This window comes from Patella vulgata, chromosome 4 (genome assembly GCF_932274485.2).
Source record: "Patella vulgata chromosome 4, xgPatVulg1.2, whole genome shotgun sequence".
In the NCBI taxonomy this organism is placed as follows: domain Eukaryota; kingdom Metazoa; phylum Mollusca; class Gastropoda; family Patellidae; genus Patella; species Patella vulgata.
The window spans coordinates 36919030-36932273 of NC_065882.2; the positions used below are offsets into that span (position 1 = coordinate 36919030).

At 36.5% G+C, this 13244-nt stretch overlaps 1 long non-coding RNA gene across 1 annotated transcript; it reads left to right on the forward strand.

The window, feature by feature from the left end:
* Positions 1-1308: 1308 nt before the first annotated feature.
* Positions 1309-3325, forward strand: LOC130012390 (uncharacterized). The gene is made up of 3 exons (XR_008787817.1): positions 1309-1831; positions 2315-2465; positions 2785-3325. It is a non-coding gene; the product is annotated as an uncharacterized LOC130012390 (long non-coding RNA).
* Positions 3326-13244: the final 9919 nt, after the last annotated feature.

Here is a 13244-nt window from a genome sequence, read left to right on the forward strand (position 1 = left end):
CCACAAATCGGATTTCTCAGAATCTAACCATAGGATCGTTCTGAAACTTTTACCTATCCCCCCAAAAATTGGTGGTGGCTGTTGATTAAATATATTTTCAAAACGTTTTACGAATCCGAAATCACCGAATTTTACGAAGGAATGCATTTGACCTACAATGCTGTAACTTTGTGACTATTTGACCTATTTTACTAATTCTTTTTTCTTTGAGTATCTTGAAACATTTACTTCAAATTTGCAATTTCGGATTTTGGCATTTCGAAAATTCGTCGCTGTCATTTCGAACCGGAAGTTATTACCAATTTGACAACTTCTTTAATAGTTGTGCGATTTTCGTGAAATTTAGAATGTTAGTAGATCTTGCCAATGCGACTTCAATGATGTCCTTGGAAATTTTCTAAATTATCTCCCCTTGGTGAAATTAAGGATCAAAGTTTTCAAAAAAATCGTCGAAATATAGGTCAGAATGACCTAAAAAAAAAATTCGATACTAGACAAGTAATTACTGATTCGTACACAAAATATGGAGTTTGTCGATCGAACCGGAAGTGCCACCATCTTTAAACGTGAAAAATCAAAAAGGCTTTTTTGCTATTTTACTTACAGACTCGGGCGTCATATTTTCGGAATTCTGGAAGGAATGCCTAAAAATCTATCGGATCAGAATTTTGATTTCGGTCACGTGATGGTCACCATTTTGAATTGAAAATGAAAAATAGAAGCAATTTGAAGGGCCGGGACTTTGGAACACAAGAACTCTCCTTCTAATTAAGCTAGAATGTGCAAACTTGGTGTAGGCGTTCACTAGGTCAATGTCATGATTGAGTTCAAAGATGAGCATTTTTTGCCTAGGGTAAGCAGAGATAAGCAAGCTGATTTGTTGATTCTTTAGGGCACGATGACATTGGTTATAATGAATGGAGGGCGATGAAACTCTTGTCAATCGAGAGGCTAATAGCTGGCCTGTTGTGTGAAATCATTGTATCATTTTTTGAAAATGTCCGGGGTAGCCGAAAAAAGGAGATCGAAATCCAAAAAGTCGTATTTTTACGATTTGGGGCATTTTTAGAGGTCGTGTAAAGTAAAATAAAGCATGCATATACATATATTATTGATATTAAATATATCATATAAAAAACTAAACAATGAATCAGCTGTCATTGACAGATTTTATATTATAAGCATGGTCAGTGGAAGGTCAGCGTATTGTCTAACTTGAACTCACTGACTCCGTAACATTATTGTGGGTATGGTATAAGCTGAATTTGATGAGATGCACATATCTCGTATGACTATTTGGTACTTACAGTGTTAGACTTTGTCGTAACGTAAATCAAATTTACGCTGTATTATTCATTACCAAGGATTTAGAAAGAAACGAGAACAATTATTTACAAAATCTCGCTGGGATAAATTCCGTGAATGTGCCCATGAATGGCTAAAACTTGATGGGCGAGCGAAATGGATAGCTGAACAGGCGACTTCGGGTGATATAATCAAACAAGGAATTTATCGACGCGCCAAAAGATACTGGATTTCACCCAACATGCTACAGGCCTTTTACAGACAAATTCCGAATTGGGTCTGCCCGTAATCGTATAGATAAAGAAAAATTAAAATCCCCGGCTACAATCCAACCAGGGAATAGCGGGAGTGTAGACGATCTGGGACCTAGCTCTCCAAACAAATTACGCTCCTGAAGCAAAAAGAAAGAGTAAATCGGTGCTGCCTGTTGTGTATATTATATGTAAAAAACGTGACAGATTTGTCACTGTTGGAGAAAATAGGAAGAAGGATGTATTAACACAGACTCAGACCCAAACAGGCTCAGGTAGGCCTAATGTTAATATTATGTTACTTACTAAATTTATAATTATTACTAATAAATATTAAATATATTCATCCTACAGTTTTTAATTATTGTGTTGTTGTTTTTGTTGTAAATGGAATCAGAAGTGCTACTGCAATCACTGTAAAATTGTTATGAAGCTAGCCAGTAAAGCCCTTTACCCCATTTGTTGATTTGGCACAGTCATTGGTTAAAGTGTTGCACATTTGCTTGCACAAGGGATGAAACATAGAGAAGTTAACTTGTTTTTTATTTTCTTGGCCCACTTGTAGGTGCCTTGCTAAGACGATCTGTCTCTAGACCATTTCCGCTCACACAAAGGATCTGAACTAAACCGCATGCCAGAGTTGACCAGCCAGGTACATGTACATGTAGGCCTCAAAGTGACATTCCCTCCCCCACCCTTGAGCACAAACAACATTCAACGCTATATGGTGTATAATTTGTTTGCAAATTTGTTTGTAGGCCAACTGTTGAAAGCTGCTGAATTGAAAGAGGATGAAGATATTTTAAGGCATATCAGAGGGCAAGATTGTGTGGCCATTGAGGTCAGATATCACCAAAAATGTTATAGGCAATATACATGTACTGAATTTCTTAGACAGTTATCAGAAAGGTAAATATTTGTGATGTTTTTTTTATTTGTATTCTCCGCCTTCTTGCCACTGGTATTATTCAAATAAAACTGAACCATGGGTGAGTCCTGAAATTACTATGTTTTTGTCCAGTGGACGTTAAACCGCAATTCTCCTCTCTATCTCTCCTTGTACTGCTAATGCCTTCCTGTCTTCATTAGCTGGTTTCTGCATGAAAATAAGATGTTAACCCCTGTGTAAGTGTCTTTTTCCTCTGTTGTACGAAATTAATGAGAGTAAACCAAGCTCCAGAATTTTGTTTTAATTGTGTACATGTATATGTTTATTTATATTTTTCAGCAAAGATGACTAGCCTTTCGTCGAATATTAAACCACATACAATATATTCTGTGAAGATGTCATAAGAGAAAGAATCATAAATGGCCAGCAAAGTTGTCTTGTACAGAGAGAGAGAGAGAGAGAGAGAGAGAGAAATGGGGTTTAACGTCCACTCAACACAAACTAGGTCATTTTGGGACTAACATACGGTTTCAATTTTATTTCAATAATTCGCTTGCGCGTATGGGTCTTTAGCAGTGAGAGGAAACCGGAGTGCCCGGAGGAAACCCACGAGGTTGAGAAGACGCCTCTATCTCCATGCCACATACGCTCACACCTGGGATCAAAGCCACAGCCACAAGCCAGAGTTGACCGACCAGCTAGAGGTCGAAGCGCGGCACTCTAGGCCATCCCAACCCCCCTTTCTTGTACAGACCTGTGCATGTGTAGTCAATGTGAAAATGAAAAAAAAACTGTTAAAGAGACCGAATTTGATGTTAATACATTTAGTGACAGTGATGATGATAATGAAGATTAACTTTGATGACATTTGATGTGCAGAGTAACTGTTTAATTTTGATTTTCAATGATTGTTTCACTTTAATAAATAATTTCACAACTGTTCATCCTGTTTTCTAACCTTTCCCTTCATTCCAGCCCAGATACACAATTATTTTTTTTAACTTATATCTACATGTATGTTTGTAATTTGACCATTAATCATATCCGAAATAGTAGTTCACAGCTACATGTACAGTTGTAAAAATACTGTAGTGGCTAATAGAAAGGGAACATGTATGTGGGTTTAGAATGTTTATCTTAGTGGAAAAAAATCATGTGGTTCAATGCTTATAAAGTGCTACTGATCTCCATTATTTCAAAAGCATATCACTCAACTACTGTCAAACATATCCCCTGGCTAGAATATGCTACAAATCGACTCTAGCATGTTCCATACAAGCGATAATTTCTGAGCAAACATCCAACAACCAACCCTAACAGGCCCTTGAGATCCAACAAACAAAATAATTATTGGGCTTGTTTGCCCACACCTGGTCTTATGATTCATACAAGACCTGATAGTCTATCAATTACAGGCATTTGACAGAAAGGGAGATAATTCTTTTTTACCGTTAATGGATTTCCACAATTCTTTATTCACCCATGACATTTGTGTTTTGAGCATTTTTATTTACATCAAAATCTGTCCAATAAACTGTTCATTGCCAAGGATGAAGGCATGAGGTGTTTTACCAACTATTTAATTTTATGTCAACTTCAGAATTGTTAGTACACAAATAGCATTTATTTGACAATTTTGACGAATTTCATCTGGCCCTAAATAAATAAATTGCAAACATTTTGCTTGGAACTCCCAGATTTTGTCTTCCTGGCATCATAAGCTTTCCAAAAATGTATAGTTTTTCTTTTATGGAAGACCGTGTAGCGGAGTTGTGTTTCTAAGCTAGCTAGAAATTTTGGCTGCAGGCCTACACCTCCCAAGCTAAATTTCCCTCATGTCATCCTGTATAGCAAAGGCATATGCCTGTCTTAATTAACCCAGTACTAAACACAATTTACTTGTTTAATTTTTCCAGCATTTTTCAGGATAGCTGATGGGATGCGGGTCAAGTTATGCAACTTGTCTATTTAATTATTTACCAGTGAAAAATTGAATTAACTTCACCAAATTTTTACTCATTATAATGATTTTTTTTTTTCTGTTCATATTATTTCTATGACATGTGACAGTGACTGTGAATATGAAAGCTTTAATATCTGCTTAGCAGATCTAGTTATTGTTATTTTTTTTGTGTGTTTTGTCCACAAATCGGATTTCTCAGAATCTAACCATAGGATCGTTCTGAAACTTTTACCTATCCCCCCAAAAATGGGTGGTGGCTGTTGATTAAATATATTTTCAAAACGTTTTACGAATCCGAAATCACCGAATTTTACGAAGGAATGCATTTGACCTACAATGCTGTAACTCTGTGACTATTTGACCTATTTTACTAATTCTTTTTTCTTTGAGTATCTTGAAACATTTACTTCAAATCTGCAATTTCGGATTTTGGCATTTCGAAAATTCGTCGCTGTCATTTCGAACCGGAAGTTATTACCAATTTGACAACTTCTTTAATAGTTGTGCGATTTTCGTGAAATTTAGAATGTTAGTAGATCTTGCCAATGCGACTTCAATGATGTCCTTGGAATTTTTCTAAATTATCTCCCCTTGGTGAAATTAAGGATCAAAGTTTTCCAAAAAATCGACGAAATATAGGTCAGATTGCCTTGAAATTTTTTTTCTGTACTAGCTAAGACAGTACTGATGAGTACACAAAATATGGAGTTTGTCGAGCAAACCGGAAGTGCCACCATCTCAAAATGTGAAAAGTCCATACGACTTTTGCAATGTTTTACTTAAAGACATAAGAGTTACATTTTCTGAATGCTTGAAGGAAAGCCTAAAAATCTATCGGTTTAGAATTTTGATTTAGGTCAACTGATGGACGCCATTTTGAAATGAAAATGAAAAATCCACATTTATGGGCTTGAAAATATACACAATTGGTCGTGGCTTAGAGAATCTGTCTCCTATTACCGAAATTAATACATTTGAGGATAGTCTGGATCATGGTCGAATGTTTGGTATTTGAATATTTCAAAAATTCGAATTTCTCCTTTGATGTTTTCCGTGCCGACAAGGTTGTTTTCGAGTTTAGCTGGTTTTGATTTCGCGCATGCGCTACACAGGAACCAACGGTACCATGAGTACTAAATTCCGGCGAGCAACTTTTCACGTTGGTACCTAGGCACCCTGAAAATTTCAAGGTGAAACCTGCATTCGTTCAAGTCGTTTGTTCTTGTCACCTGCCTTTCGTCGTTTTTTTTTTCTAAGTCAATTTACGGCTTCCATGAGGGGAAAAAAAGTGGAATTTCGCCGTGACACCGGCACCGATTGTCCGAAAACCATGAAATTTGGACACAATACGCCCATTACCACCCCGGACTCTGTGCTTTACCCCCATTTTGATCCCATTAAAAAAAAAGAGTTTTAGCAAAAAAAGATTTTCGGAATTTAATATTGGTTTTAACCCTGTAATACCCAGACATGATATATTATTATAATCCCTATGAAATATTTTAATTATTTACTGCTGTAATATGAATTATCACTTATTCCCCGTTAAATAAATATCGGTCACCTGGTGCCGCTGTACAACTTAAAGGACACTGGCCTCAAGTCAATTTACGGAGAGAGAGAGAGAGAAATGGGGTTTAACGTCCACTCGACACAAACTAGGTCATTTCGGGACCAACATATGGTTTAATTTTATTTCAATAATTCGCTTGCGCGTAGGGGTCTTTAGCAGTGGGAGGAAACCGGAGGACCCGGAGAAAACCCACAAGGTTGGACAGGCGACCCTACTCCTTGCGTCAATTTACGGCTTCCATGAGGGGAAAAAAGTGGAATTTCGCCGTGACACCGGCACCGATTGTCCGAAAACCATGAAATTAGGACACAATACGCCCATTACCACCCCTGACTCTGTGCTTTACCCCCATTTTGATCACATTAAAAAGAAAAGAGTTTTAGCAAAAAAATGATTTTCAGAATTTAATATTGGTTTTAATTAATTTTGAAATTGGAAATGCAAAGAGATTTTATCGCCTCTTCCGTATGTGATAGGTATTGGTACTATACACATTATCCTTAAAAGACAATTTTTTAAACTGACCGTAACGATGCATCGACACTAGAAACCGAAATCGCCTATTTTGACCTATTTTGACTGCTGGGGTATCTTTCCGTACGTGACAAGGAGTAGGTCGCCCGTCCAACCTGTGTATTTTTTCAGGATCACCCGGTTTCCCCCCCACTGCTAGACCCCTACGCGCAAGCGAATTATTGAAATAAAATTGAACCATACGTTAGTCCCGAAATAACCTAGTTTGTGTCGAGTGGTCGATCAACCCCATTTCGCTCTCTCAATTTTAGCACTCCTAACTCTAAAACTAAATGCAAGGAACGGGCCTATTTACAGAGGTCACAATTTTAACCTACATGCACACCTACATGATATACATATTATTATAATCCCTATGGGATATTTTAATTATTTACTGTTATAATATGAATTATCACTTATTCCCCGTTAAATAAATATCGGTCACCGGGTGCAGCTGTACAACTTCAAGGACCTTGGGCCTCAAGTGCATGGGACCAACTCTACATTTTCTGAAATGTCAATAAAAGCCCTGGAATGATTTCATTTTAAAAAAATAATCAGAAAGTAAATCTAGTTTTATTTATATGCTATTTGTTGCCAGAAAATATATTTTGTTACGAGTCTAATTCAAATTTAAAAATAAACAATGGGTCTGAGGCATATTTTATTGATATATAGAAATTAATGCAGTGTTCTCATTATGTGATAAAAGAGTGCCAGAAATGTCTCGAAATTCAGCCATTTGTGTATTTAGTATATCAAGTATATGCGTGTATTACAAAGCTCTGATTTGTGTGATTTGTGTACACCCCGCCCCCCCCCCCCCTCCTCGTGTCACTATCATGTACATATCAATTCTGCTGCCAACCCACCCACGCGAACATGACTAATTTATGAAACATTGTCTAGTCGTTTGTATGTTTGTATGTTACGACAAAACGAGGCCAGCGTGGCTCATTTGCTGCAGAACGGAAGGCCTTGCAAGGATTAGTGTCTAGTCGTTTGGATGGTACGAAAACCCGAGGTCAAAGTGGTTCCCCGTTGGCAGTGGTGAAGTATGGAAGGCCTAGCAAGGATCTGTGTCTAGTCGTTTCGATGGGACGAAAAACGCCCGTCCCCTCGTCCATGGTACAAGGATTAGTGCCTAGTCGCTTGGATGGTATGCAAAACAGAGGTCCCCGTTCTCTCCCTTTGTCTGTGGTTCTTGACCGAAGGCCCGACAACTAACTTTGCGTGCAGTTTTTTAGGTAGGACGAAAAATCGAAATCCTGTGTGCATATTGGCGTGCACGAAAAATAACCCTTTGCATTTGGAATTTTATGCACCCACCCCACCCTCGAACAACGCTTAACATAACATTTTGTTTTCACTACCTACATTGTAAAATTTGTTTGATTTCAGATGACTTAGCCCCGGTTTTTCACAGTGAAAGATTTTGATGAAACTTGACATGCATGTTTATAACCCAAAGATATGGTTCCTTTCGATATTTGCGCATATCGAATCGTAACTTCATGAATTATGGTCCCTGATTGTAAGAAAAATCACTTTATATTTCGCGTGTTCTCTATCTATCTCTCGGAAATGGAATATGGAAATACACAAGCTAGCTAGTGTATTACAGGTTGGTGGTGGTGGGGATGAGGTCTTCTATTTGCAATGATTTTTTGAATACAAAATATACGTTCTAACTCATTACTCAAACTACAGCAAAAAAAAAGCGGAACGGAAACCCGATTTTATATATTCTTACAATAGCAACGCACTTCGGGATTAACTTAGAAATGGTTCCACTACTGATGTCTTCCGCCTTACTCCTGCCACAGTAGTGGCTTGTCCTACGGAGTTCCTTTCCGCAAGTTTTTTTTAGTCAAATGACTACAAAAAGGTTACTGGCCTATGTATAGCTCCCTTAATTTACACATAAACTGACCTAAAACTGCACTGCACATATAATAAACCAATTCCCATTGAAATAAAGGTGAAGCCGTACCGCATAATTATATGATTTGATGAAACCCAACTGCTACCTGAAGTTTCTCGCCTATCGAAGTTATAATATCCGCCGGTGTCATGGCGGCTCGCACATTATAAGAATCATTGCTTTGAAAATGTAGAACGCATTAACACAAAGAAAAACTGATGGGTAACTAGTTTAGTGTGGTCCAGTCTTCACTATAATTTGTGATAGAATTACTTATTTAAAAAAAACTGAATGATGTAAAAATAAAAATGGTTGGAGTGCCCAAGTTTAGATTTGTCGTTGATTTCATAAAGATGTTAGGATATAGAACGTTAAATACTGTGTGATTCAACATGGCGGCCGAGGGGTTTAATATGATATAAGTACGAAATACATGTACATGTAGTACCAAATGGTTTATATGTATGAGAGTCAAGGTTTGGACTAAATGTCTTGGGGAAGTAGGGGGCGACTAGCATGTGCCTCTCTTTAGTGGACCGATGTGAGATTGCCCATTGTATTAACTGGACGGGTAGGCCTATTCACCTTCAGTTATGTGTCAATGTCAAATAAGCGGCTTCGTATCAACACGGTCGGCTCTGGGCCGGTTTAATTCTACGTATCTCTCGTAGCTGAGAGAAAAAAGATTTTTTAGCCCAGAGAATATCTTCCGTCAGAGTGGTTGTTGATTCATAGATTCTAATAACCCCTTTTGAAGTTTATATGAAAGCTTTGATATCTGCTATGCAGATCTAGTTAAGCTTTCATATTACATATGAAAGCTTATTGTTTCTGTTAAGATTATTAAGCTTTCATATTACATATGAAAGCTTATTGTTTCTGTTAAGATTATTATTGTTATTTTTTTTTTGTGTTTTGTCCACAAATCGGATTTCTCAGAATCTAACCATAGGATCGTTCTGAAACTTTTACCTATCCCCCCAAAAATGGGTGGTGGCTGTTGATTAAATATATTTTCAAAACGTTTTACGAATCCGAAATCACCGAATTTTACGAAGGAATGCATTTGACCTACAATGCTGTAACTTTGTGACTATTTGACCTATTTTACTAATTCTTTTTTCTTTGAGTATCTTGAAACATTTACTTCAAATCTGCAATTTCGGATTTTGGCATTTCGAAAATTCGTCGCTGTCATTTCGAACCGGAAGTTATTACCAATTTGACAACTTCTTTAATAGTTGTGCGATTTTCGTGAAATTTAGAATGTTAGTAGATCTTGCCAATGCGACTTCAATGATGTCCTTGGAAATTTTCTAAATTATCTCCCCTTGGTGAAATTAAGGATCAAAGTTTTCAAAAAAATCGTCGAAATATAGGTCAGAATGACCTAAAAAAAAAATTCGATACTAGACAAGTAATTACTGATTCGTACACAAAATATGGAGTTTGTCGATCGAACCGGAAGTGCCACCATCTTTAAACGTGAAAAATCAAAAAGGCTTTTTTGCTATTTTACTTACAGACTCGGGCGTCATATTTTCGGAATCCTGGAAGGAATACCTAAAAATCTATCGGATCAGAATTTTGATTTCGGTCACGTGATGGTCACCATTTTGAATTGAAAATGAAAAATAGAAGCAATTTGAAGGGCCGGGACTTTGGAACACAAGAACTCTCCTTCTAATTAAGCTAGAATGTTCAAACTTGGTGTAGGCGTTCACTAGGTCAATGTCATGATTGAGTTCAAAAATGAATATTTTTTGCCTAGGGTAAGCAGAGATAAGCAAGCTGATTTGTTGATTCTTTAGGGCACGATGACATTGGTTATAATGAATGGAGGGCGATGAAACTCTTGTCAATCGAGAGGCTAATAGCTGGCCTGTTGTGTGAAATCATTGTATCATTTTTTGAAAATGTCCGGGGTAGCCGAAAAAAGGAGATCGAAATCCAAAAAGTCAAATCGTCGTTGGGACTATAATACGATTTTGAATCAAGTTATTTATCACTGAGGGACTCAAAATTAGGTTTGATGTAGCTCTGCTCATTTACAGTGGCGAATTTAACGGGCTCATGGGTTCCAGCTCCCTCCTCTAGAAATTTCACAGCACCCGCATGGATTGTGGCTAATTTTGTGGCAGAATTTTATTTTTCTGGGGGAGGTATTTCTAAATGGCTCCGACACAAGTGCCTGAAATGCCATGAAATCACGTTTTCGGCCTCCAATTAAAATTTCTTAGCGGGAGAACCCCCTGACCCGACCCCCTTGCGGGGCTTCACGGTCGGTATCAGCCCCCCTCCCCACCACCATGGTTAATCCGGCGTTGATGTTCCCTCTTGTGCAGCTGCAAAAGAATGTACAAGTTCATTGCCTCATTGTCAAAGATCCCACTTTTCTACCCCAGTTCGGGTAATGAGGTCGAGCGTATATTGTATAGGGGATATTAAACAAGCAAACAGTATGGCTGATGTCTCCCGCCAAAACCCCAAAGTAAAAGATGACACATTAATTAATCGCACTTTCATATTTTTTTTGAAAAGTATCGAGCAATCAAACTATACTGTAAATTGCATCACTCTCTGTCAGATAGAAATCAAGGTTATCTTGTCCCAAAGCATCGACCAATGAAATTGCCAAGCTGTAGCTCAAAATGTTCAGTCAAGACCTGATGAACATCTACACCAAGTTTAAACATTCTAGCTCAATTAAAAGCTGGGTTGTTATGTTCCAGTACTTCATTATAACCAAAGTTATCATACCCCAAAGCATCAACCAATTCAAAGTCCCGGCCAATCAAGTTGCTTTGCTTATCCTGACTAAGAGAATGCTCATTGTCGAACTTGGTCAAGGTAATATGGTCAAGGTACTAATGTAATGAAACTATACACAAAGTTTCATCAAATTGCTTATCTCTGCTTACCCATTTTAATAGTCCCCTGCCAATCGAAAAGCCCCCCGACCCACCCACTCCACTCCCGTGTAATACATTAGGTTATAATTGTGTTACAAACGTATCAAAGGAGCATTTGAATATTCTCTCTGAGGCATCTGATACCACTTGTCATTGAGGTGTTCACACAGCCAACTCATTTTTGTTTGTTTGTGTTATCTTTATTCAGTATAAATCAACTAATACAAATGAAAAAAAGTACTTGGTTTAATGAGATTATCTTTTGAGAGTTGGTCATACAGGTATCACTAATCATAATTGCTCTTAACTTCAAATAAATATACACGATTATGTGTATTCTAAATATCAAATAAAACAATGATGATTTCTTTACAATAGCAGTACAACAAATTTATTCGCAATATTTTCCTTTGATCAGTTGATCAAAAACCTGATTATATTTACAATATATTCTAGGTCTTTGCTCTTTATTCCATTGGTTCAAAATATGATAAAAGAGGCTTATCAAAAAGTTTATATCATGTAGTCTTATATAACAAATAGAACAATGACATACAAGATGTTTCAAATCATAATCTATTTGCATTATTTATTTCAATAATTTGACCTGTGATATTCATGTATAAAGCAAAATAGTAAACATTGAATTTCATTCACTTTTATGTATAATATAGTATTAAACCGGTTAATTATTGTATACAACATTTATTTAATTTCATAGCAACATTTTATACTATTGTATTCATTGTAGTTTTTTGTCATTATTAGCCCAGTCCGTGCATAGCATTATGATGTGAAATCCCATTTCATTTCAATTATAATAGTCTTCATCTAGAAACAATATTACTATTTATATTGGTATGTTACTACCAAGATATAACAATAAAATTAGCAAAAGTATGTATAAATTAATAAAGTTCTCTTTAGTATCTTTCATGAATAGTCAATTGTTCAATACCATTATTTCTCTTCACCTCATGCAAATAAATTGAAATGGGATTTAATGTTCAACTGTTTTACTTCACAACTTACATAAATCATTTGGTGATAAAGAAACATACATTTCTAGTATTTTTTTAACATAGTGTACTATACTATGCATCATTATATAGAAGACATATGAATGAATAAACAAAAATATGGCAAAATGAACAACATGAGAATGATTGTAGAAGTATAAGAACAAAGCAATTGTTTAATATTAAAAATATTTGATTTTCTTCTATTTTAAAGTTACATCCTTTACATTTGTATTTATACATTGTATGCAAAACATAATTAGAGAGAAATGGGTTTAACGTCCACTCAACACAAACAAGGTCATTTCGGGACTAACATATGGTTTAATTTTATTTCAATAATTTGCTTGCGCGTAGGGGGGTTTAGCAGTGGGGGGAAACCAGAGTACCCGGAGCAAATCAGGAGTATGGACAGGTGACCCTACTCCTTGCCACGTACAACCAGGGATTCGAGACCACGCCAGTTGACTTAATGGCAGGCCGTATGATACAGCATGCACACACTAACCATTCGGCCATCCAACCCAATACAGCAAGGATGAACAAATATTAGCATGTTTTAATGTTCATTATTAAAATAGAATACAAACAATGTAAGAATAATTATAATATCATGTATCAAACCAAAACAAATAATTCAATTTCAATAACTATTGAGAGCTGGCTGAAAAATTCTAAACCCATCTGTGAAAGAACTGTATAGAATTGTATAAAGTCCATTGTTTCCATTTATTTTTCTATGTAGTCACTTTTGAAGTGTACACTCTCACTCTTTAGTTAATGATGTTGCATGGCCTTGATGTCTGCCAGGAAGAAATTATCTTCAGTTACCCTTAAAAAATTGATCACAGCTGACATGACGTAATCATAGAGGGAAAATGATATCACCCAT